Below are 26,212 nucleotides of genomic sequence, written 5' to 3' on the forward strand. Positions count from 1 at the left end.
TTGGATTGCAAATACTGATGATGTGTGTGAGTAAACCAGGGCTGGGTGGATTAGCAACATCCATACTGATTTCTGATTGTGTAATACTTGTGCAAATTGCAGTGTCACTAATAACAGTGTTTTGGTTTGTTTCCCTGATTAGACAGCAAATTGATTGCTCTTTAGATCTGGTGAATTAGATTTTCATTTGGGAAATAGATTAGTGAGTCCAAAAATCCATAAACCAGTGCAATTCTACTTGTTTTACAATATAAGAGGGCAAAAGATTGACTGGAAAGCTGAAGTATTTGACTATAAACATTAAAACCCAAACTTTTGTCTTCTATAGGTAACTCTCTCTCTCCTTTCTCTTTTGAATGTGAGTGAGCTGTTTAGGTTTAGATCAGATGTCAGTAATTGAGTGGAAAGGGGCAATTTGAAGCTAATCCAGACAAGACCAGAGGTGCTCTTGTTAGTCAAAAGGTAGATCAGAGTACAGAGATTTAGCCTGTATTGAATAGCACCACATTCTCCTTGGAGACTCAGGACCATAGTTTGGGTGTATTACCTGTATTCTTCTCTGAACCTTGATGCTTACTTATGGTGGTGCATCAGAAGTGTTTGCAGAGTTAAAAGAAATATGCCAAATTCACCAGTTCCAGAAATGTCAAGTTTAGCTATGGTGCCAGATACCATAGTTGGCATCCCATATAGTCTTCCGTACAACACTCTGAAATTACTTTTGAAAACTATTGGAAACATATTTATTGGTAAGTAGTGTGTTATAAGTGGTCTAGAATCTTGTGATCAAGTAATATGTGACTCATTTGCTCTGTCAGTCATTGTCTACTGTTTCATCACACAGTTTAAAGTACAATTTGAAACTTACAAAGCCCTGTAAAACCTGACACCAAATTACAATCACCCCTCCGCTTGTGCAGACTCCATGTCCCTTTCTTATGTGCAAGTGGTAAATGGAGTGGGCACACACTGCCATTCAAGCCAACGGGGCTTGAATATTGGCAGTTTTCATGGGGAGAAGTCCAGAATGGAATGGAGGGGTATTTGAAAGGCTATATGTTTACAGGTCTTAAGATCCTTGGAGAGATGCCCTTCTTCTCCTGTATGGGAAGCCTACCAGGAAGATAGGAATGCAACTTCAGCTTCCATCTTGCACTCATCTGCAACTGATATAGGCAACTGATAAAACCTCCATGGTTTTATCCAGTTCCCTTTTGAAGCCCTTCTAGTTGGCATCCATAACTATATGTTATGATAATAATGAACACAGTTCAACAAGGAGCCCTGGTGGCGCAGTGGTTAAATGCCTGTACTGCAGCCATTCACTCAAAACCACAAGGTTGCGAGTTCAAGACCAGCAAAAGGGCCCAAGCTCGACTCAGGCTTGCATCCTTCCGAGGTCGCTAAAATGAGTACCCAGACTGTTGGGGGCTAATTAGCTTACTTGCTAATTAGCTTACTTGCTGTTCACCGCTATGATCTTTGGAATAGCGGTATATAAATAAATAAATAAAAACCTATGCATTGTATGAAGAAGAACTTCACATATTCTTCTCTTTGGTTGCTTACAGGTTCTAATATTCCCTAAAATGGGAGGCCAGGCTAGCTCTGTCCCTCTTTTTTATTTGGACTAGATTTTTGTGTTGTAAGCTATTGTGCCGATAATACTGTTTTTAATCTGATGGGTGCTGGTTTTCTCCATTTAGGTCAGTATGTTTTATTTTCTAGAGTGTTAATGTTTGGACTGCAACTTTATTATTTGTGTTTGTATTTTTATTTTGTTAGACTCCTTCAGCATTAATATTAGTAGACATGGAATCTAAATGTACTATTGGCACTCAACCAAATCCATGTTCCCATATGGATTTTTGCTTAAAAGAAAGATGCTCTAGAGTGGATCTAACAGAACACCAACTACTCTCTTCTTAGTTATGTTAACTGTATACTTTGGCAGCAGGGAAAGTGTTGGCTTGCTCCTGCCCCTATCCATATAAGGATGGAGACTGGAGCACATGTGTAAACAGCAGGAAAATGCAGTCGCTCTAAGAGAAGTGGCAATGTTTGGGGAAGAAGAATCCAACATGATGCTTAGTGATTGAAGAAGTTATGGGAGCTGAGGGAGCTGGGTGGTCAGATTAGACCAAAGGACTATTGAGTCCAGGTTCCTCTTTTCAAAGTATCTATGGAAATTTGACAAGCAGGACTTAAGCCCAACAGAACTCTTCAGCTTGTATTCCTCTATAACTTATTCAAAGGCATGCATCTCTGATGTGAAGGTTGTTCAGGTTGAGTATCCCTTTACCAGAATTCTGAAATCCGAAATACTCCAAAATTGTCCAGATGGGTGGCTGAGATAGTGACACCTTTGCTTTTTGGTGATTCAGTGTACACAAACTTTCTTTCATGCCCCAAATTAAAAACATTACATATAAAATTGCCAACAGGCTGTGTTCACAAGGTATATACAAACATAAAAATGAATTTCATGTTTAGACTTGGGTTCCATCTCCAAGATATCTCATTCAGTATATTTAAATATTCCAAAATTTGAAAATAATCAAAATGCAAAACACTTCTGGCTCCAAGAGCTTCAGAAAAGGGAGATTCAACCTGTATGTAGACCCTGATAGGTAGCAAGGAGTTGAATCATTTTAAGTTTGGACTTGTGTAACAGAATTATTGACAGATGACTGCAAGCCACAGCAAGCAGGAGTTGTTTTGGAGACTAAGGGGCTGTACAAATGGGTGGCAGGCAGCTGCCCCTTTACTGGCTGGTTCAGGGCCGTGGCCCTGATCCACCCTCCTTTTTGCACTATCCAAGGGGTGCCATAGCCGCACAGCTTTATTACTCCCTTTTGATGTTGCATCATATAGATGCAGCGCCGGAGTCGCGGCATGATGGTGTGCAATGTGTAGACCAGTGCGTGCCAAAATGGCACCCTAGCAACGAAGTTAGGGCGTCCAGTGTGCAGATGCTGCACCTTAACTCCACCGGTCTGTATCGGGCCTATCTCTGCTGTGAAGCTTGTAATTTCTTCCTTCTGTTTAAACTATAAGGCTGTGAAGAGATAATTACAGAAAGAGAACATATAGATGTTGTTGTTGTGTTCCGTGAAGTCATTTCTCACTTATGGCGACCCTCAGGGGGTTTTCCTGGCAAGGTTAGTTCAGAGGTTTGCCATTGCCTTCCTCTGAGGCTGTGAGTATGTGGCTTGCCCAAGGTTACGCAGTGGGTTTCATGGCCAAGCAGGGAATCAAATCCTAGTCTCCAGAGTTGTAGTCCAACACTCAAACCACTGTGCCCTGTTGGCTCTAATTGCTTGCCTTTCCCAATAGAAACTGAACCTGTTAAAGGGTGCCTGCTATTCATGGAGGGAATGAAACAACATAATTATGCCTTGCTTGGAAAGTTTTAAGGTATTCTTGGAATTACCTGGCAATGTGAGTATATTCAGAAGTTCCACAGAGTGTAAGAGGTCTGTTACATTGAGGCAGTTTCTAACAGAGAAACACATCCTTATATAAAAGGGCTGCCCTTTATGGAAGCAAGCCCAGAAGATTTAGCTTTTGCCTGTATTGCCATGGTAACAGGAGCCTTAGTAGAAAGCTGCATTTACATTTAAAGAGACATTTATCAAGGTAAACACAAATGGCAATTATGTGTCATTTTTATTTAGTACAGATCCTGTCATATTTCATAGAATATAGACACTAGCAAAAACTGGCGTATTTATCAAATTTAAGAGTGGAAAAAAAACCTAGTGAAAAGTATGTAGCTGCAATTTATTTAAAATACAATAATCAGACTACCTGGATTTGAAAAATGGAATGTAAACAAACAAATTTGACATTCGTTATTTATAGAATAGAAATAATAAATGTAGATATGAAGCCAAAAATCATATGGATTTTTTTTTAAAAAATAGCATTGTCTTAATTCCATTACAAACAACAATTTCAGTGTTTCTGAAACTAGAGGGGAGGGGACATCAGAATAGGATGTACAAACAATTGTATACGTTTTGTCAGTAATAGGCTTGCAAGCAAGGCTCAGGGTTAGGTTTTTTAGTCTCAATCAGCTTTGAGGCTCTTGCACAGTGTGTATTTACTAGAAATCTGGCTTGTAACACTTTACACTGATTCTTGTGCCTGACCTATTCCATATGCTCAATGGATACTGAACCGCTTATGTGGGTGTAAGCGGCTGATTTGTAACTGTCCTAGTTTATTTTTAATCCCCTTGTGCCAGACTACTTTTGGCACCAGAACATTGTATTGTTTTACATTGGAGGGTTCTTCAAACACAATTGGACTGCAAGTCACATTAGCCCTAACCAGCATAACTAGAGGGAAAGGATGCACAGACCAACAATATGTAGAGAACCGCTCATTTTCCCATCTTACTTTTATAGCTCTTAGCAGCACTATTTAGTTTGCTAAATAGTTATCCTTTGTGACCAAGGCAGTGAGAAACATCAGTTACTAGGGATGCTAATACTATAATCCAGTGCAAAATTAAAGTGTGTTTAGGCTTATAGAGGACTTCCACCATTCACCTGGGGGAGGAGGGGGCTTAGAAATAGGAGAAGCTACAGATCTAATGCATTTTTGTCTCCTGAGTTGCATCATTGTACAGAGAATCAGGTGTTCCTAGCCTTAGCTTAACTGGGTGTATAAGCAAAGTTGTGGGGAGAGAGACAAATTTAACCTTCTTAGTAGCAATCTTTAATATGCTTACTGGGGAATATGCCCCATTGAACACAGTGGGCTATAGTTCCAAGTAAACAGGACAAATATTGCAATTTTATGCCTCTTGACCGTATCGCATATGGTTTGTTCTTAAGCTCTCTTGCTTATCCACTATGGCACAAAAAGGATAATATCTTAATATCATACATCTATCAACTTAAATACAGGCATACCTCAGTTAACAAAGCCTTTACCAAAGTATTTGACACCCACTGAGCTCCCCCTTTCCTCCTTGTCTTCTGCCTAGCTAGATGTTTTTAGCAGCATTGGGAGGATCAGGAAGGAAGGCTCCAATGTATGGTGGAGCATGCAGGCAGAAATAACTGGCTTTCATTGTCGGGTTACAGCAAATGTCTGCTGTAAACAATAGACTAAAGCTTCAGCTGGGAAAGAATTGGATTCTACTTAGCAGATCCTGTTGTAGTTGTGTATGTCTGCCCATAATAGGCAGAGTAAACAGCAGCTGCCTCCAGAAACCCCATTTGCATGAACAGAAAAGAGAAAAGCCCAAATACACCTGTCTCACCAACATATTTTAAAAAGCATAGAGTTATAAGTTTGATCACCAAGATTAAAATCATAAGAAGAGTGAAGGCTAGTGAAAGACAAGTCATATCTCTAATTAATTTGAAAAGAAGTCTTCAAGTGATCTCTAAAAAAATGTTTTTGTTTACTTATGCAAGGTTTAGCTGACTTGTCTTTTTTCCCCCTTACATATTCATACTGTTTTGAATTAAAAAATTGTTGACACATGTTAAAGTGCTTTTCTTTTGGGGGCACAGGAATCTATGCATGTTCTTTCAGTTAGTTGTGCCTCTAGTACCAAATTTTATGTGAAAGCAGTAATACCCAGGAACACATCTATGTTTTCTGTATTACAGTTCTTACATAAGAGCCACTTCTCTGATTAAGTCTGGCTACAGACAGTCAGCTCAGTGGTCATTCACACATTGTTGTTTTTTAGCACGATTATGCGAATAATCTCACTCATGCGTTCCAGGTTTCTTCTTCACACTGTGGAATCCCATTTCTGCAAATTCATTTGCTCACATGTGTCAGCACTCAAATGAAGATGGAGTCAACAATGCGAATGTATGCACAGCACGTTCAAGGCATGTAGTTTTTTATCCTGGCTCATCCTGGGTCTATTCACATTGAGAATGCAGATCTTTCAGGAAAACACCGAAGAGCCCCTGCCCCCCGACATTGATTATCTCAGGTTAAGTGGGGTTTTTTGGCAGTACCCCCAAGTTTAATCAAATGCATTTGAAACTGCCCGAATTATTTTCACTGTCTGAATATGCCCCCCTCCCCCTCAAAAGCTGCCATTTGCCCAGCTGTGACTTTGGGAAGATAAGGGAGTGTTTCTGCTCATGTCTCCATGGTGCTACATCCCGAGTGATGTTGAATTGGAGGTATGCATGCTCCACCATGCATTGGAATGAGATTCCAGTTTATCTTTTGGTGTATCCCATGTTGAAAACAGAGAAAGGGCCTTGCTGAATCAGACTGAGAACTTGCCAGAGTCTGATGTTTTGCAGGGTATAAGAGCAAAAGCTCCTTCCCATCCCTTGAGACCAGTACCGGCTGTTCAAAGCGTTATAGCATGATTGGTCTGTCACAATAAAGGCTGGAGTCTGTGAGAGCATCACAAGTATAAGTCTGAACAGGAGAGGCTGAAGCAACTGGAAGTGAATCATCAGGCATGACATCTTTAGAACTCTCCTATTCAGATACTCTCTCCCCAACCCTTCTCTCAATAGCTTTTTATTTTCCTGCCTCTAAACCTGACAGTATGGAATTTAGGAGAGGTTTTTTTTTTTAGGAATACCTTTGTCAGAAGGCAGAGACAACAAAGAAACTTGGTTCTCTTAACCTTTGGTGTTTTGTGTTTACATCTCTATCTTTCTTTTATTGAATCTTGTGTGTGTGGTTGAGTATGTGCTAAAAGGACCTGAAGGCAACAGTAAAAAGCCTGAGCCATCTGGAATTGCAATTTCAGATTGAAACATTTGCATTAACCCCAGATTAGACAGGTTTGAGAATACCACAGTGAAATGCAAGTATATCCTTTGGAGCCTCAGTTTGGAACAGTCTGATCTCATAGCCAGGAGAAACACCAATACATACGTGTGCATTTTCTTTTTTCTTTTGTTTTAAAGAAATCAACATGTTGTCTTATTATTCCTATCCATTAAGTCAGATCTATCTTTGTGTTTTCATTTCTTATTATTCATTATCTTCCTTGTTTGTTTTAAGGGATTTTCTACATCCTAAGGTGCTGAGAGAGTTAAGTACCTTTCTCCCCTCTAAGCAGAGCTGGAAGAACAAGCTTCCTGAATTCCTTTTTCTAAAGGAAACATGATCCAGAAAGGAAGGGGAGAGTTCAGCATGGCTCAGTTTCAGGACTGTAACTATGGCAGCGAGGTCTTATGGCTATACTGGTTTATTGCTTCCATTTGGTGTTACTGGAGCCTAAAAAAACTGTAGGCCGCTGTGAATGGGGTCTATAGAAAACGGAAACAGTTCTCTGCTTCCCTCTGTGTTGACAGCCTGTTAAGATTACTGCTTTGTTTGGGTCTTCTTTTCTATTCAAAGCAAAGCTTTTTTATGGGTTAGAATTGCTTCTCTATCTCATCCCACCCGTTCCTTCCACCATGTTGAGACCAGAATCGCTTCTTGGTGGATGAGTAGAAAGTTCCAAGGTCATTAACGAAAAATCAGATTTGGTGACAGAAGAAAAGGAAGTGGATTAAAAAGTCTGATAGTAAGTGAATCAAATTCCTAAAGAATGTGCACATAAATGTTCAAAAAATGTTGGTGAACTGTAACTCTCATCAGCCCTATCCAGAATAGCTAGTAGTTAGGGATGATGGGCTGCACTGGCTGTCAATTTGCTTTCAGTCTGAATTCAGGGTGCTGGCATTTAAAGCCTTCTCATTTGTGAAATGCCCTTCTCTTGGAGACCCAACTGGTGCAAAGGTTGGGTTCTTTCTGGTGCTAAGCCAAAACATTTTTTTAAATTATTAAAGCAAGCGTTTTCAGTTTTACACCATCCTAACATCTTGTGATAAGGAGGATGGAAGAGCTTTAATAAATAAAAAGGAGATTAAAGTTGTAACCACAGCTACATCAGGAGGGCCACATGCTGAGTATAGATCATGTTGGTCGCATTGAATGCAATGCCTTTGTCCATGCTGCTTTCCGGGTGCTGATGAGTTTCCTAGTTTACTTGTTGTGGAGAACCAATGTAGTGCAAAAGTGACAGTGCAGGGCTTGAGTCGGGGAGTTGTGCACTGGATTGGGGCCTTTTGTAGTTAGAGGAACATACCCATCCATTTCATTGAGGTTAGATACATTAAAGTACCTAAGTGCTTCAGAGCTTGGTGATGTTGGACTTGTTGATGTGAGCAATCACAATTTCTGACTTATGGCGACCCTAAAGTGAGCCACCTATCACAGAGTTTTCTTGGCAAGATTTGTTCAGAGGGGGGTTGCCATTGCGGTCCACTGAGGCTGAGAGCATGCGACCTGCCCAAGGTCACTCAGTGGGTATCCATGGCCAAGTGAGGATTTGAACCCTCATCTTCAGAGGCCGAGCCCAACACTCAAACCACTACACCAATCTGTTTATCTTTTTGGACTACAACTCCAAAATGCCTGAGTCAAAAATTTGTTATTCCTAAAACAGACACACACACACACACACACACTTTCATGGTTTGGGTGTACTTAGATTTGGAGTATGCAGTTTTACTCTGAGCTCCTTGGTGAAATAAAGGAAATCATTTTAAAAAAATAGCAGCAGCAGAGGACATATTTTTAAAAACATGTATTATCACATCCTATATATGACACCTGTGAATGCCTCTTACATCTCTGCTCCTTAAGGATACCTGATGTCTCATAAAGTATTTGGCTGTAACATGAATTCTATTTTTATTTGTGCTGCAGTCGTATGGACAGTTACTGTATATGGAAGAGGTTTCCAATTAAATTGATGGGATTTTATTCCAAGTAAATGTGTTTAGGATCAGTGGGTTAAGTATTAATCCTTAGAAATAAATTCTATTGGCATCAAGGGAGCTTACTTCTAAGCAAGTTTCAGGTGTAGAACAAGATTCTAAGCATATTTACTAGGTAAATCTTAAGAGTGTTGGAGGGGGCTTAATCCTAGTAAAGTGTACAGTAGATTGCAGACTTAGTGCAATTGTGACATCTAAGATGGCTTGAAGAATTACATTTTCATGGTTCTATTAGACTGGACTCTAAAATATATTGTTAAGAAATAAAATCTGTTAACAAATAAATAAGAAATATATTACTCAGAAGTAAGTAAAATTAGTTTCGGTGGGGAAAACCCCCAGGTAAGTAACTATAGATCTGCAGTCTGATTATCTTGAACTATACTGTAAAAATCCCACAGTGCTAGAAATCTATAATATTTCTGAAACTACAAATGTACTTAATGAAGAGACTGGCCAGCCTTCTTTGGTCTCAATCCAGTAGTTCACAAATAGTGGGACCCCCAATTGGGGTGCAAGAGTTGCTCAAGGGGGAAGGCACAAGACTTGGAGGCCCTGCTCCCTCCTCCTCCTCCCAAATTTTTTGTGTGTAAAATTTATGCATGCGTTGAGTTAAATGTTGAATCTGCTTAAATAAAGCTGTTCTAATTTAAATGATGTCATTTTCTTATAAAATGTTAAATTATGAATATACATGAATGCAAATGAAAATACACTAAAGAAACAATATTTTAATTCAAATACTATGTTGAGTTGGGGGGTGAGGTCCACATGTAGCTATAAAGGGGCTCCCAAGAGTAAAACATTTGAGTACCAATGCCTTAATCTAATCTGTCACCAGAGGTGTGCTGCCTTCACAACAAAACCTCTTTCTTCCTGTAGTTGTAGAGGTCACTCAGCATGCTGGAGCAGGTTTTAGGTTGTGCAAGGGTCTTCAGTAGCAAGAAGAAATAATCTCTATTCAATTCTGTGATTGCAGTAATAAACACCTAACATTGGATTCTGCCCCATTCCATTCTTTAGTTCTTGCTGTTTGATCAGTATTGCATAAATGCTGCTTTGAGCCTGATATGGGGGGAAACAGACTATAAATTAAATAAAAATTAAATCAATAAAACCATAGAATTTATGAAAAAGGGTTGGTGGCCTTTTAGGAATTTAGGAAGTACTGTGTAGTTTACTATAAACTTTAAAGGAAGAGTCTACCTGCTCCTACTATTCCTTATACACTTACAGTAGAGTCTCGATTATCCGACAAACGGGTGGGCTGATAGTTGGATAGCCGAAAATGTTGGATAATCCGGAGGGTCCAAGAAAAGCCTTGAAATCACTATGAATTGCAAACGTATTGAAGTTTTATTGCAGTAACAGTAAAAGTAATGTTGCAGTAACATTATAGGAATAACATTGTAATGTATAAACAGTCCTCTAAAAATGTAAAGAAATCACTGATCAACATGTACTGTATAAACAGTTCAGTCCTCTGAAAATGTAAAGAAATCTCTGAGCAGCAACGCTGGATAATCCGGACTGTTGGATAATTGATGGTTGGATAATCGAGACTCTACTGTATAAGGTGAATGTCAGAGGATTTTCTGAGGCAAGGGATGTAGTTTGCCATTGCCTTCTACTAAAATATAGTCCATAGCACCTGTATTCCCCAGCAGTCAGCCCTCCAAACACTGACCAGACATGATCCCTGCTAAACGTCCAAGGTCAGATAGGCACTGATACTTGCAGGGTATTTGGACAGTTAGTGATCTAAGTACATGGGCAGATGTGTATGGGAAAAGATGTATCCAGGCCAAGCTGTGTAAGGGCATTAAAGGCAAGCATTGTCAGCACTTTAAATTATGCTCGGAAATGGGCCGGTCAGAGGAATTGTTTCAGATCTGGCATGAGACTTTTTCTGGGCCCACATCCAGCTAGTAGCCCCTTCTTCAAAGTTGATGTGGGGCTGCTACTTTCTTCAAGGAAAGATTTAAAAAAATCTATAGATCCAGTTGGTTATCCCCACTTGAGTAGCAGAACTTCCTCCTGAGAAAAAGGACCATCTTGTTTAACTGAATTGATTGAATTCCTGATGGATGCAAATGGATTATGGGGGTCATTAAGGGTTTTTACATTACTGTTATGTAAACCAGGTTGAATATGATCTCCAGTTGCTTAGAATTGCTCTGTTAGACAGCATTGTGTACATATGCCAGCAGAGCAGTACTATTTCTTCATGACCATCATTTCCAAAGTATAGGTCACTAAGACCTATTTGATTACTGCTTCTGGATCCTATATGTACAACTGAGCACAGTCAGTGGCATTCCTCCTTGTAGTCTCCAACATTTTTCCAGAATATCAAGATGTCTCAAAATGCATTGTATCAGGGCTAGGGAATATTTGACCTTCCAGAATTTTTGAACTAAAACTACCTTAGTTTTTTGTGGGGTTTTCAGGCTATGTGGCCATGTTCTAGAAGAGTTTCTTCCTGACATTTCGCTAGGAAGAAATTATTCTAGAACATGGCCACATAGCCTGAAAAATCCACAAAAAACTACAGATGCCAGCCATGAAAGCCTTCGACTTCACATTAAAACTACCTTGCTTGCTTACCATCATAGCCCATGCTGGCTGGGACTTCTGTGAGTTGGAAGTCCAAAGCATGTGGTGATATACTAGTTCACAAATACATGTAAGTGGCAATGGAATGTGTGAATAACTTCCAGAGAAAAATGTAATGATTAAGTTGCTATCAAATCCATTACTTAATGCTGCATTCATCCCATTGTATGAATGGGTGACCATAGTCAGTATAATAATTCCTTGTGAGCTTATAACTTTACCTCCTGCAAGAATAGCAATATCCGAGAAGCATAAATGTGCTATGAGAATCTTTTAATTCTGATGTCATACAGAAATTTGAATTCTGGACTATGACTCTTAAGACTAGGATTTGAATACTTGCTCAGCCATGGAATCCCACTGGCTGACCTTGGGCAAGCCATTCATTCTCAGCCTCCGAGGAAGGCAGAGGTAAACACCCCTCTGAACAAATCTTGCCAAGAAAACCCTGTGATAGGATTGTTGTAAGAAATGACTTGAAGGCATATAACAACAATATGAAAAGCTGTCTCATTCCACTGCATTCTACCAAAAAACAAAAAACCCCAAAACAAAACCACTGTTTTAAAGAAGGATTTAAAACTTAACAGTGCAGAAATTGTTTTGTTTTTTCTGGTCATAGCATAATATTGTACTCGTGTGCTGTTTTCCCAACATTCCCACTACAGAAGTTGCTTTTAGGAGGGCTTTCTATTCAGGGGTGTCTTTTTCTCCAGCTCAAAAGAAGATTCACCAAGGCAAATAAGACCTTACAAAAGAGAAAGAGCTAGGCTGCTTCTGGCAGGGACTCATCTCTCTTTGTCTTGGTTTTCAATTAGGAGTGACTGCTCCTTTCTTCATCACCCCGGTTAATCAGTATCTGCTGATAACAGATATTCCAAAAGGTAGCAGAGGTGGCATTGTGGAAAATGTATTAATGTGGCAGATGTGAATTCTGCATCAGAGGGACTAAGTTAGCAATAGGATAATGGAAGAGTAAGTACATTTGAATCAAGACTAGGCAGTATTTTGGGGAAAGGGGGTTCCCTCAGAAGATCTCTAGTACAGCAGCCAAGTGACTTGGCTGTGTAGCAGGAAATTCTGGTGCCAACTCTCACCTTTGCCATTTAATAAACAATCTGGCAGTATGCCATTATTATCTCAGATTCAATTCCCTCATTCCAATCTGCAGTCTACTTTGGAAATGGTGTAAAGATTACTGGGGTCAAATGACAGACAGGAAGAGGTCTGAATGTTCTAAAGCACTATATGTATTTGATTATCCTTTGAAAAGGGTCCCGGCTTTAGTGGCATGTGATAATGGCTGGCTGTGATCCTTCAGTGAGGTTACTTGTCAAGGGGAGGAGAAACAGTAATTTGAAAATACTCTAAACCAGAGACTTAGGGCTTCCAGGATCTGTGTTGTTTTTTATTAGAACCCCAAGCTGCTGTAGAGCAGGCTGCAAAATAGCAGAGCATGGGCCAGAAGGGATACCCTTGACATTAAGGAGCAAAGGTTGTTTTGTGTACCTTCAAGTCATTTCTTTTTTTAAAATATTATTTATTGTTAATAACTTGACAATGAACAGAACTATAACTTAAATATCTACATACATACATACAAGACACCATAACAAACAATATCTAAATTACATAACTTCAAGTCATTTCTGATTTATGGTGATTCTGAGGTGAACCTATTACCAGGTTTTCTTGGCAAGATTTTTTCAAGAGGAGGTTTGCCATTGTCTGTCTTTAGGGCTCTGAGAACATGCTGAGCCCAGGAATTTGTTTTCAGTACCAGGACTGAGCTCAGCCCTGTCACAGAAAAATTCACTCCTGGTGTCTCCCTGTCTGCAAACTAACTTCAATGTCTGCAGCCTAATGCAGATGCGGAAAAGAAGCCTTTGTGCTGTTGCTATTTTCCAGACAGTTGGGAGTCAAATCCTTTCAAATCTATTGCAAATGATCCAGTACATTCTGAACTACCCTCTGGCCACCACTAATGCAACCTTCAAGAGTGGGCAGAGTACACATATATACAATGCCAGTTTTATATGTGTGGCGGGTTTTTTTTAACATCTGTAATCACACATAAGTAATCTGGCCAATCTATTCTATGCTAATCATGGCCAGAAGATGTATTCTATTCTATTCATATAAATAACAACACTACAATACCCTGACCCCATGAATATTGCATCACTATAAAGCAAAAACTAGTGTGTAATTGATTGCATTGTTCAATTGATAAAAGACAGAATAGGGAAGCAGCCAGACTGATTTATGTGTATTTTTGAGCCTGCTAGAAACATAAGAATTTGACAGTTAACCTAAAACACAATTGAATGCATCCTCCGAGTAGACCAGTTCTGGATATAGTTCTTCCTTACCTTTCTCTCCACCCACTACCGCCGTTCTCATCATGTGAGCCCTGGCAGCTGCTTCCTGCTTTCCTCCTCAGTGATTACCTTTGTACTAATTGGCTTGTTCAGGTGGGGGAAAGAAGGGGGGGCTCCAAGGAGAAAGCTATGGGGGGAAATGCGGCAGATGGATTGTCAGGATTATGCACATCATCTGCCTAAAATTAGCCATTACTAAATCCATTGACAGCAATTTCATTTAAATTAGCTATTACTCATTTGTTCTATTGATTTCAATAAGACTTATAGCACAATCTATGTATGTTGATCCATAAGGAAATTCCTGAGAGTTCAGTGGGGCTTCCCCTTGCATAGCATTTTAGCTGTAATAATGACTACTTTTAGCTGGATGTAAGTTTATATGAGGCAGCTGTAACTTCTATAAGGGAACCTATTGTATTTTTCTCATTATCAGAATGAGGTAGGTTATTCCTTTGTTCAATGCATTGTTTGCCCAAGATTACTTAACACACTCCAGCCACTCTGTCTTACTCACCATTGGGGTAGAAGAAGTACTGTATAAAGTTTCTTTGCCCTTTCTATGTGTCTTTGTTGATGAAGTGGGATTCTAATCTACTTTAGGGTTGGGAGGAGGCGCACAAACGTTCTAAAGTAAGAACAGATGAGGAATGAACCTGTGTAGTTGAACAGTGATTAATGTACAGCAGCCATGCAGTTTAATGAAGAAAGGTAACTGCCTTAAGACAACAAGATAGTTCAAATCCCTTCTAGTGCCTGTGATTCAATGGTTAATCTGCTTTGACCATTTTGTTTGTCTTTTTGAGCCTTCTAAAATCACACTGTTGACAACTATTGAGTTATGTGACAAAACTGACCACACTGTGATTTGATCAATTAATCAATTACAGTTCAAGAGTTATAAAACCATTTGGTATAAAGCAAGGGAGCAGCATTAATAAGCCTTGATCTCTTTATTGGCCAATAAAAAGGGCAATTGCCTCACAAAGCAAGACGAATATCCTGAGCATTCAGGATCTCAGCCATCAGTGTTTACATGTCTTTGGTGTAGCTGCTTTCCTCCATTTGTTGCTGGCAACTTCTAGATGCTTGGCAATGCTGCTGAGTGACAGCAAACTGGACAAAATGGTCAGCCGGCATCCCATGTCCCACCCCCGCCTACACAAATGTTTTGTGCAATGGTGTCTAGGGATGAAGGAACTAAAAAGCATCCTACAGTCTGATTATACCCCACTTTTGCAGAGGGGTAACACTCATGTTGACTAATTATTAAGTCTTCTTCAGGATCGCCTACAATCTGGTGTGGATTCTCCCATTGCTAGCATGAACACAAAGTTATAGGAAGAGATTAGAAGCAAGGAAAAGGATGGACTGTTCATATGACCAAGCTTCTGAAGTCTCCAGCTACCACTGGGACAACTTACTGCACATGGATCAATTTTCACCCTAAAAGAGTCAGTTCAGTGAATGCTTCTTATTTATTATTTTTATTTATTTTATTTATATAATGCCTTTGTCCCAGAAAGGGACTCAAGGTGGCTCACAGGTAAAATCCATTAAAAACTTTACAATAAATTTTTAGAACAGTTTAAACCATCTTGCTAAAACAATATAAAGTTGCATAAAACATGCAAAGTTTAAAATCTTTTAAGTCTTACTTAAGTTTCAGTCCAATGCTATCTTCTCTTGAAGTTACCCAGTTAATTCATCAGGACCTATGGTATTTCTGTATGCATAGTATATGTGTGCTACACTTTTATTCTGTATTAATGTCTGAGGGACTATTGGAGAGAATGAAAATAATCCAGCTCTTTATAACCATCTTAAATTATATGTGTATATTAAAATTATAAGCCTACAGACAGACAGTAGTTTCCATTCCAGTTACCACTGGGACCTAGGTTAATCAAGCCTAACTTAACTTATATTGATTTTAATAATAATAATAATAATAATAGGATTTATTTATATGCCACCCAATCACTGGGAATCCGGGCAGCTTACAACAGAGGGGATAATAGATGATAATAGATAATAGTTTTTAAAAGGTCTGTCCTAAATGTTACAGCTATTAATTTTTTATGAACAACTAAAGTTTACTGATTTTTCTATGGTCAATTATGATATATAATAAAATGATGAATTCATTATTATCCAGATTATCATTATTACACTATAGATGTGAATAAGGCTACATGCCTTCTCCTTTGACTGTATCTCTGTTTTGGCCCGTTTTATCAATTACTTAAATCCCCATGCCTCGCACATGGCAGGGTGGGACACTTTCCCCTCACTGTCATGATTGCCATGTGAGATTCCACATCTATTGGACACTCACTGATCACAGATAGTTCTGTTTCAACCATGCAACGACCAAAATGCCCTCCAAAACCCAATTAGTAAGCATTGAAAGCCACCCCCAACATAGCCGCTCCAGTGTTGTTAGAGAAAGGTGGGGGGTTAGGGGGAACCAGATATTTTTTCTGTAGCTGTATATGCTGCAAGGGCATTGCCTGCAGGGACTTCCTGAGTACCCCCAGAGGTTCCTGCAGATGTCTCTTGCAGCATGTCCAGATTACAGAGGGGGAAATGCTAGACATGTCTCCTTCCCCTGCCCTCCAACAACATGGAAATGGCTATGTTGGAGCGTGGGGAATGAATCACTTAAGGTGAAATTTAAGGAGTAGCATTAGGAAACATAGCTATGGAGACAGCTACATGATACTCTCCTCTCCTGATACAGGATCTTGGCCACTTTCTGCTCATTTTCTGGGACAAGCTTCTCTCAGCCAATATCTGCAGCCTTCTTCATTTCTATTGGTTTAGCTGAAAACTGTCTGGGGAAAGGGGAATCTGTGTGTTGGTGTGCAACAGCAAAATCCATTACTGTCCTTAACATAGCTTTGCCAGATGTGTTCAAATTTGCTCTGCTTCTCTGAATTTTCTAATTGTGTGAAACAACAATTTGGCTTCTCTAGCCTGTTCTCTTCTGTCCTTTTCTGACACCCATCCTCCTACCTGATGTGTAGCACACTTGGGAGTCCAGGACACTATAGCAAGTGACAGTGGAAAAGGAAAAGCACCTGGAAACAAGCTTATGGGAGTCGGCACCGCACTGCATTTCCTGCTTAATCACTAGCTTTAAAGGGATATGGTGAAGTTCCAGGCAATGCTAGCTCCGCCATCTCATTAACCTGATTTATGAAATAAAAGCACAGGGAAAATTCAGCCTAGTCCAAGCATTTCTGCAGTGTGGAGTATTTGTGCTCTTGGCTGGACAGGCTTGCAAGATGCCTGCCCAGCCCTCTGCCCACTAGCCCACACAGAGCGCTTAGCGACAGCTGTGTGTAAGTAAGCCTTGCTTCCTTTTCTGGCTGAACTGGAACTTTGGAGGCATGGAGTGTAACAGTACAGCCTTCACCCTGTGCTAATTCAGCCACCCTCTGCATACATAATGTCCTTGCCCAGGCGCTCCGTATCCTCAGAAAGAACTCCCTTGCCAAGATTTAGCAAAGGGAGACCTGGAACTATAGCGTACCTGCAACCGGGGGGTGGGGGGAAATAACGTGTCAGGGCAGGCTGAAATATTTCAGCTTCCTGGCTCTTTCCAAAACAACCTTAACAAGCTTCCTTCTTCTGTGTGCTTTCCTCAGGCTGATGCAGTCCTTCCAATTGCAGCAGCAGCAGAGCTCAGTAACCATGGCAAGTCTCCTGTTCAGCACAAAAAAACACATTACCCTGGATAGGTAGAATTTTCCCTGGGTGGGTGTTTTCATTTAGCAAGAGAGAGTGACCTCAGCCATTGTGAGTCATCCTGCAGAGATGAGAGAGAGGAGAGGAGGGGGGGGGGAAGCACTGAAGAAAAACAAAACAAAATCCAGATCAACCCTGTATGGATAATATAGGAGCAGGCAGTGTCTGGAACAGGAACCAAGGGGAGGCAGGCTGCCAAGAGAAAGGCAAGAAGCTTGCAAAATCAAGTGGGAGGGCACTGCTTTTTTGTGTGTTTTTCACCTCACAATCCTTAATCAGAGTAAGAGGTAGCAACAAAACTGCCGACCAACCAGACCCAAACCACATCCGCCCCCGCAACAAAAGCCCCCCAATCACCACCTGGCATTGTTGCTGGGCCCTTGCCCTGCTAGTTGCACATTCCCAGCATGTTGGCCGGAAAATACTACGGCTTCTGTTCTATTATTTGTATCCATCCCCTTCCAGGCCCCCCACTTCAGTGGAGGGGCGAAGGAAGAAAGAAAGCAAACCCCCAAAGTAGGAAGAATCCTCACTTGTGGAGTTTCCCCCCCCCCTCCCCTTTCCTTTTCCTGTCACAGGCAGCCCTCCTCACGCCCACCCCTCTCCCAGAATATCAATTCCCCTGTCTTCCAGCTGCTCCTTTCCAGTGGCGCCAGAGGGGCTCAAGGCGCGTGAGGAATGGGAATGTGCTTGTGTGTGTGCGTGTATGTGTTGGGGGGGGGGGTTGGTAGGGAAAAAGGCACTGCCATTTTCTCTGTTATCCCCTTCAGAAGCAGAGGTGGGTAACCAGATGTCCAAACTGCAAAGGAGGGCAAGGCCCTGCAAAAAATGTAGGGCATTATAGAAAAATGGAGTACAAGGCCAAAGGAAAAACCTCAAAACGCTCCTATAAATGTCAATGCATTCTTCTTAGTGATGCTCAAAATGAAGGACATTTTGGAATTCCTCCTGGGAAGGCTGAAATGTAGAATGTGTCCTGGCAATGTGTCCCCGAGTGGGAAGGAAGGCACTGTGGTCTTTGTTTCCCCACCAAACTAATAGTTCTCTGTTGGGATTAAGAGGCGACAGTGGACCTGCTGAAAAGACCCATATGTGGGTCCTAGAGCAAACCAGGCCCAGACTTTCCCTGGAAGCCAACATGACTAAACTGAGATGCCCCTATTTGGGCCACAGCATGATAAGAAAGGACTCACTATGCTAATGCTTGAGAAAGTGCAGGGAAAAAACAGGAAGACTGCTTTCCTGATGGATAGAGGTGCATCTACACTATGGGACTACTGCAGTTTGATAATGCTTTAATGGCCCTGATGCTATCCTACAAATCCTGGAAGATGTAGTTTTTGGGAGCTGCAGCCCACTTAAGCAGAGAAGGCAAAGAACCTTATAAAACTTCAAATCCCACCGCAGTTACAGCAGTGTCAAACTGCATTATTTCTAGGGCCATGGGTCTGCAGGGGCTGAGCAGGGCAGTTAAGAACATGGTGACTTGGAAGGCTCTCCTACGTAGGGCCGCCATGGGTCGAAGAAGCTGTTAAGGAGAACAACAAGGAGAAGGCTCCTCCATAGTCTCTGAGACGAGTGGTCCTGACTCGACAATATACAGGGTGGCCAGATGTCCCTCTTTCCCAGCTCATGTCCTACACTCCAAAATGTCCTCCATCCTGAGCATGGCCTGTTGTTTGTTGTCCAGCGTCTTAGAGTTATTTCCAACCCGTGGCGATGCTTGCACAGGTTTTTCTTGTTAAGTATCTTCAGAGGGGGGTTGCCACACTGAGGCTGAGCATGACTGAGCATTGACTTACACCTCTGAGAGTTTTGAGCTTTTGTTTGACCATGCCCTCCATTTTTCTGGAACGTCCTCCATTCTCAGCATGACTAAGAGGCATGGACTTATATTTCTGCCAGTGTCCTGCGTTTTCGTTTGGTCACGATCTCCATTTTTCTTGAAGGTCCTCCATGTTGAGCATGACTGAGAAGCATGACTAAATTTTTTGGCCCTAAGAAGCCTGGATTTACCTTTCTATCAGTGTCTTCATGTTTTTTTCTGTGGTAAATCTCCACATTTGACCCCGAGAAGCCTGAATTTACCTTTTTGTGAGTGTTTCTACATTTTCTCCTGTGGTAAATGTATTTTGACACTGAGTGTTGTTTTTTTAATGTGGTAAACAACATCCCTTTTTGGCCCTGAGCAGCCTGAATTCACATCTCTCTGAGTCTTTCTAGCTTTTTTATGTGGTCCTCCATTTTTTGACCCTAAGAAGCTTGAATTCACATCTCAATGAATGTTTCTAAGCTTATTTTTATGCGGTAAGCGTCCTGTAATGCTGGCCCTGAGAAGCCTGAATTCCCATCTCTGAGTGTTTCTAGCTGATTTGTCTGTGGTTAAAGGTCCTCCATTTCCTGAGCCTTTAATGTGGTAAACGTCCTCCATTATTTTTAAGTCTTAAAAAGTGTGAATGAGTGTTTTGAAAAGGGCGACAGAGCAGGTCTGGGCTGAAGAAGAAGAAGAAGTTGTTTCCCACCAGCCGTGGCTGTGAGGGACTCTTTCCCCTCAGCTGGCGCTGGCCCAGCCTCCTCCTCCCTCCCTCCCTCCCTCTCTTTCTCTCTCTCCGTGGCGTTTGTGTCTGGCGGAGGGAGACGGCGCGTTGTGCCGGTCTCCATGGCAGTGGGCCTGTGTGTGTGTGTGTGTGGGCGGAGTGGTCGGGGAGGGGGTCCGCAGCGCCGTTTCCCTCCGCTGCCTGTGTGTGTCAGAGAGAGACAGAGAGGGGCTGGTCGCGCGCATGGGGCAGAGAGAGACAGAGAGAGCGAGGGAGCTCGCGCGCATGAGGCAGACATAGAGCGCGCGCGCGCTTGAGGCAGTCGAGGCGCGAGACCGCCGCCGCTCCAACCGCCGCCGCCTCGCCCTCGCGCTCTGGGCATGATCGAGCGAGCGACCCATAGAGATAGAACGACGAGGGGGAGGCTTGGTCAGTCGGCGTCTCCGCCATGGCGGCTGCTGCTGCTGCTGCTGCTGCCTTAGAGTCTCGTCCTGAGCTGGTCGGGAAGCGTTTCTTGTGTGTCGGAGCGGGAGGCGAGGAGGAACAGCAGCAGCCGCCGCAGACGCAGACCCAGCAGCAACAGCAACAGCCACAGCCTCCCCTTGTTCCCGAGAAGAGGAAGAAGAAGAAGGGGCGCTGGAGGGCCGGCGTCATCCGCACCGTCTCCCACCGGGACTCCCGCAGCCCTGAGCTCTCGGTACGTAAGCAGGAGGAATCCTAGCAAAGGGCCTTCTGCTTCCCCTCCCTCCCTCCCTCGGGGAACACAAAAACCCTCCCCAGATAGAGACAGAGTGGAGCCCTGACACTTCCCGCTCGGATTTGGTCTCCCCCCCCCCCCAGGCCCCACAGAGATGGCAGTCTGTGTGTGTGTGTGTGTGTGTGTGTGTGGAATACACAAACACACAGACACTGCTCCCCCCATTCCTCTTTCCCTCCCCAGTGGATAGGTAGAACAGCAGGCTTACTTTATCTGTTTTGTTTTGTTGTCTGTCTGTACAGCGCTGCCTACATCTACAGCCCTATACAAATAAAGCATCATAAGAAGAATACTAATACTAGAAGTCATTGATTGGGCTTTATCTTCTCTCTCAATATAGGGAGTGTGTGTGTCTCAGAGAGAGAGAGAGAGAGAGAAGCACATCTGATGGGGAAAGCAGATAACAACCATCAGTTGGGCTTCATTGTTGTTGTTGTTTTTGTTCTCCCTTCCCTTTCTACATTTTTACTCTCACACACACTCTGAGTGAGTGTGCATAGTATCTGTGGTTGATGTGGATGGTGAAACGTAATAAAGAAACACACACACGCACACATATATATATATATTGCTCGCCTTTTCTCTACGTTTGTTGTGTGTGTGTGTGTGTGTGTGTATCTGTGGGGTACAACCAGGTTGACGTGGACCATGAAACGTAAAACAGAAAACGAGGGTGAGTACAGCCTCCTCCTCCTCCTCCTCGGTTGCTGCCAACTGTTGGTGATTTACAGATGGGAGCTTTCAAAGGGGGAGGAAAAAGGAAAGGAGGGCTGTGTGGTCTCTTTCTTTCTCTCACAGGCAGCTCCTGCTGCCCATTTGCTTAATATTAATGTAGGCAGTGTGTGTGTGTGTGTGTGTGAGACTAGCATATCTGATAGGGGAAGGTGGATAAAACTCATCGATTGGGCTTTATTTATCTTCTCTCCCTCTTCCCCTCCTTTTTGGACCCATGCCATATTTATCTCTCCCATTGCAAAACGCTGGGCTGTCATCTGGCAAATCTGGTGGGTGGTGATGGTGGCGGCTTTTTAAATGTCAAGGGCTGAACAACAGTCGCAGGCGGAATGGAAACCTCTTGCACACCATTTGCAAAGTCTGTGCTCTCTCTTCTTTTTTCCTTTCCTGTGTTTCTGAATAGCACTGGGTCCCTCCGGCTGCCAGTGTTTTCCTAAGGGGTGTTGGAAGGAGCATGGAGGGAAGGGAAAGCCAGCCAGGATTACATTCTGTGGAGAGGAGGAGGAGGAGGAGGAGGAGGCGGGGAGGGAAGCACAGTCAGGATTTCCTTGGCCAGGAGCATGAATGCATCAGATGCAGATGGCATTCCAAGTCTCTGAAAAGGTTTCACCTTCAGTTTGAATGCCCTTTTGTGTCATCCGGCTATGAGATGCATAGAAAGATAGATTACTACTACATTTTTGCAAATCTTCATATTTTGTGGGGCAATGTTTGTAAAAACAACAACACAACAACCACACGATTTCCAAAATCTGCTCAGGGTCTCTCCATTGCGTTTCGTGATTGCTCTGCATAGGCTCCAATTGCTATTTCCCTGGTAAAGTATTGAAGAAGTTTCCCGTAACAAAGAAAGTGACAGTTATTTTCACAGCTGAGACGTGGTTCACGGCCGCCAGAAGCCTGCTCTTGTTTTCAGAGTTTGCCTTGTGTGCCTCTTTGTCTTTCATAGGAAAGGTATTAATTTCATCTGTGATTTTCACACTTGATGCTGTCCTAAGACTTTGGACCATCTGCACTTCAGTGGAAATATGTTTGTTGCATTTCTGTGTACCGGTCAGACTTAATTAGTAGTCTATATTGGTTCTGACTTAGAACTGGAAAAAATTCTCTTCTCCTTTTATTTATTATTAAGCAGTGAACAAGCAAGTGTTTAAAACAGCAAGAGAGGAAATGGTTCAAGAAGATCACTTTAGTCGTGCAATGGCTAAAATTCCACCCCGCAGTATGTAGGCCCCATTTCTTCAATGGTAGTGCAATCTCCTGTCCCAGTTACACAGAGGAGTGGAAGGTAAACTTGCTTAAGGGTGTGTTTATTCATAGTTATTTAAAATACGTTGAGAGAGTAGGGGATCATGGGAACATCGCTTCCACAGAGCCAGTGGGTTTCAGGAATACTTTTAAAAGGTCGTTTAAAAAATGGTAAAAAGAAATCCAGTGATATTACTGTAGGAACGGAGAAACGTAGCTGTTTCCCTGTTCCTCGTCTTAAGGTGGGGTAGGGATCATGCGGCCTTCCAGATGTTGTTGATTATAAGTCTCAGCAGCCCTAGCCAGCTTATCCAACTGTGAGGAATGGTGGGAGTTGAGGTCCAACAATATAGGGCTGCACCATTCCCCTCACTGTCGTCTGCTACGTCACATTTGCTGGGCCTTATTCCTGGGAAGTGTATATAGGATTGCAGCCAAAGTCTTGTTAAAATAATTTGAGGATTCTCACAGTCGTGCTGGCAAGGAACTGCTCATCCTCGAACTACACAGAAACTCCATAAATCACAAAGCAGTGGCTTGGGATGGAGAGAAAATGTCAAACTGTCAACTGTTAACCAATGGCAGGGTGGAGGATTCCTGGAAGAAAAAGACAGTAGCCTTAAGTGAGGAATACTGGAGGCTGAAATCCTGTATGGCAGTTATGAATGTGTAACCTGGAGTTACGCTCATGACTGTTATGTTTAGGGGACATGTGAAATTTCCCCAGTTACAAGCAGCAGCCTGTGGGATATAACTGGCTGATAGTCTTTCTCTCTCACACGCACGCATACATCCTGCATCAGTGATTTGCCACAGGGACCCTGTTTCTGGCTGTCATGCTAGAGATCGCTCACAGAACGAGGTGGAAATGGCAGCCAGCTGCTTCCCAGGCAACAGGGAAACAGATCTATGTCGATTGCAGTGGTTGCTGCCTGCTAAGCCGAGATGGTGGGAAGGAGATCAAGTAGGAATTCACTGCATAGCAACAACAGTGCTTATGTGACCATGCAGGATCCAAGCCTGAGTTTTTAATATTAAACAGGTGAAGTGGAATCAGGATCATGCCATATCTTATTCAAGTTCTACCGTAAGAGGAGATGTCTAGCTGTTTCACAGCAAATAAACATCTGCCTTTCTTGAAAAACAATACTCAGTAGACCCTGAAAGCTCTGTGTGCTTTCTTGGTGATAAATACCTAGTGAGCTCCTCTCCTTGGGAATTACTTTAAAGAAAGCCTGAGTAGGATCATGCTTCCCAAATTGCTGCTCTTCTTGTATCAATAAATGATAAAGGATGAGGTAAAGAAAGCCTAACAATTCAAAGTCCACCATCTTTTTAACAGACTAAACTGAGAAGAATTTTGTTCTACTAAGGCTTTGGAATAGCAATTACAATTTGCAGTCTTGTAGACAGAGTGAGAGAATTCTAGTCTGATGGCTGGAACATACAAGGGAGTTTCTTGGTCATTGCTGGCTTCCCTACTATTTGAGGGCTGCCATGGGTGGAGCATTTTACTAATCCTTCTAGGCTGCCATTCTTAGATTGCTTCTATGAATAGTTCCAAAGAATGGTGGTACTCAGAGTAAAACTGAAATCTTGTGTGGGTAGGGCTTTAGTTCCTCTGTACAGTATTTGGATAGCAATTTAAACAAAACAACTGCCTGGTCTTGTCAGTTTCACTTGACTGGTCTTAAACTTCCTACAGATCAGAAGCATTAAAACCAGCTGTGACTTTCTCTCCCTAAAACTGTTAGTTGCAAACCACTGTCTTGATATGTTCTTAGTTACCACAGTTTTATGCTGTAGTCCCAAGAGGCCACTTGAAATGTATTGTGGAATATTATAATTCAGGAAGTGAGTGTTAGTATTGCTCTTTTATTTATGAAAAACGGTATTTTCACTTCCTCCAATTTCTGGTATTTGTCAGTGGGAGACTGCAGTGCTATAACAAAGAGGATGCCCAACCAGCTGGCAGTGATTATTCCGCTGCTGGCATTGGCTGTCTGGAAAATGAATGTGTTGTCTTTGCATTGCACACAGCTTTCTTTGATCCAAAATTTGGAGTCTTTGGTTAGCTTCACTTGTATTTCAGCTTGTGTTATAAATTGTCCTAGAAACTTTCTGTAAGCGCAGCATGCATAACCACCTAAATGCAGACATAATTCAATGAACCTCTGGAGGCTATATTAGTTTTGTGTCAGAAAGTCATTTTGAAACATCTTTGAGGCAGATTTAAGCCTCTTGCTCCTCTTTGGCTCTTGTGGATTACAGACAATAGTAACTTTGGAAGAAACCCTCAGGGAGAAGCTTTGCTATGTCAGATGCAGCCTGGAGGGCATATTTTGTCTATCCTGGTGTAGATTATCATATTCTCTTAAAACAACAACAACACCCAGCCCATATCCAGTCATCTAAATCTTATGGTGCACTGTAGAATTGTGACTGGGAACATAATGAAGATTCTGCAGGGTTGTTGTTGTTAACGGCCCTCAGGTTGACCCTGTGTATGAGAGACATCTCCAAGACCCCCTCTCCTCCATTGCTTTGCTTAGGACAGTTCTGTAATTTTAGGTACGTGGGCTCCCTGGTTGAATCAATCCATCTGGCACGCTGTCTTCCTCTCTTTCTACTACCTCCACTTTACCTTGCATTAGTATCTTGTCTAATGACTCGTGCCTTTTCTTGATATGGCCAGAGTACGACAGCCTCAATTTGATCATCTTGGTTTCTAGGGAGATATCAGGCTTGATCTGTTTTAAGATCCATTTGTTTGTCTTTTTGGCCTTCCATGGTATGCTCAACACTCTTCTCCAGCAGCACATGTCAGATTAGTTGATTTTCTTCTTACCTGCTTTCTTCACTGTCCAACTCTCCCATTCATATATGATGATGGGGAATATAATGGCTTGGTCACTTCTAACTTTAGTGTTCAGTTGTATATCTTGTCTCTTTAGGGTCTTTTCTAATTCTTTCATAGCTACTCTTCCTGTTCCTAGTCTTCTTCTGATTTCTTGACCATAGTTTCCATTCTGATGGTTTGATACAAGTTGTGAGAACTCTATTAACTCTTTTGATTTCTTCATTGTCTAGATTGAATTTATATAGTTTCTCCTTATTCGCTATTTTTGTTTTCTTTATGCTCTGCATTAACCCTGCCTTTGTTCTTTCTTTTTTTTTTTTTACCTTTCTTAGTAATTGTTCCAACACTGTGATGTTCTTTGCTAGATTGCTGATGTTTCTTCCTCCTATGTTCACTCATCCTCCTAAATCTAAATCTGCTGCTCTTATGATATCTGCATACAGTTTGAACAAATAGGGTGACAGAGTGCAGCCTTGCCACTTAGGAAACATTCTGTTTCACCAGGATTTCTATAGGATTCTTTTATGAAATTATGTCTGTGTTCAGTGTCT

At 42.0% G+C, this 26,212-nt stretch overlaps 1 protein-coding gene across 3 annotated transcripts in view; it reads left to right on the forward strand.

The window, feature by feature from the left end:
• JMJD1C (jumonji domain containing 1C) overlaps nucleotides 1–26,212 on the forward strand; it is a 169,564-nt gene that overhangs the window by 3,592 nt on the left and 139,760 nt on the right. For 2 of the 3 annotated variants that reach the window (XM_089510531.1, XM_089510530.1), the window contains exon 1: nucleotides 20,640–20,758. The exons of the other annotated variant lie outside the window; for it this stretch is intronic. The gene's annotated coding sequence lies outside the window, so the exon portion shown is untranslated. Of the gene's footprint in view, nucleotides 1–20,639; nucleotides 20,759–26,212 lie in introns of those variants that run through there. 3 annotated transcript variants of the gene reach the window in all.

This window comes from Sceloporus occidentalis, unplaced genomic scaffold, assembly GCF_023333645.1.
Source record: "Sceloporus occidentalis isolate IW3139 unplaced genomic scaffold, rSceOcc1.0.p SCAF_2, whole genome shotgun sequence".
Lineage (NCBI taxonomy): Eukaryota > Metazoa > Chordata > Lepidosauria > Squamata > Phrynosomatidae > Sceloporus > Sceloporus occidentalis.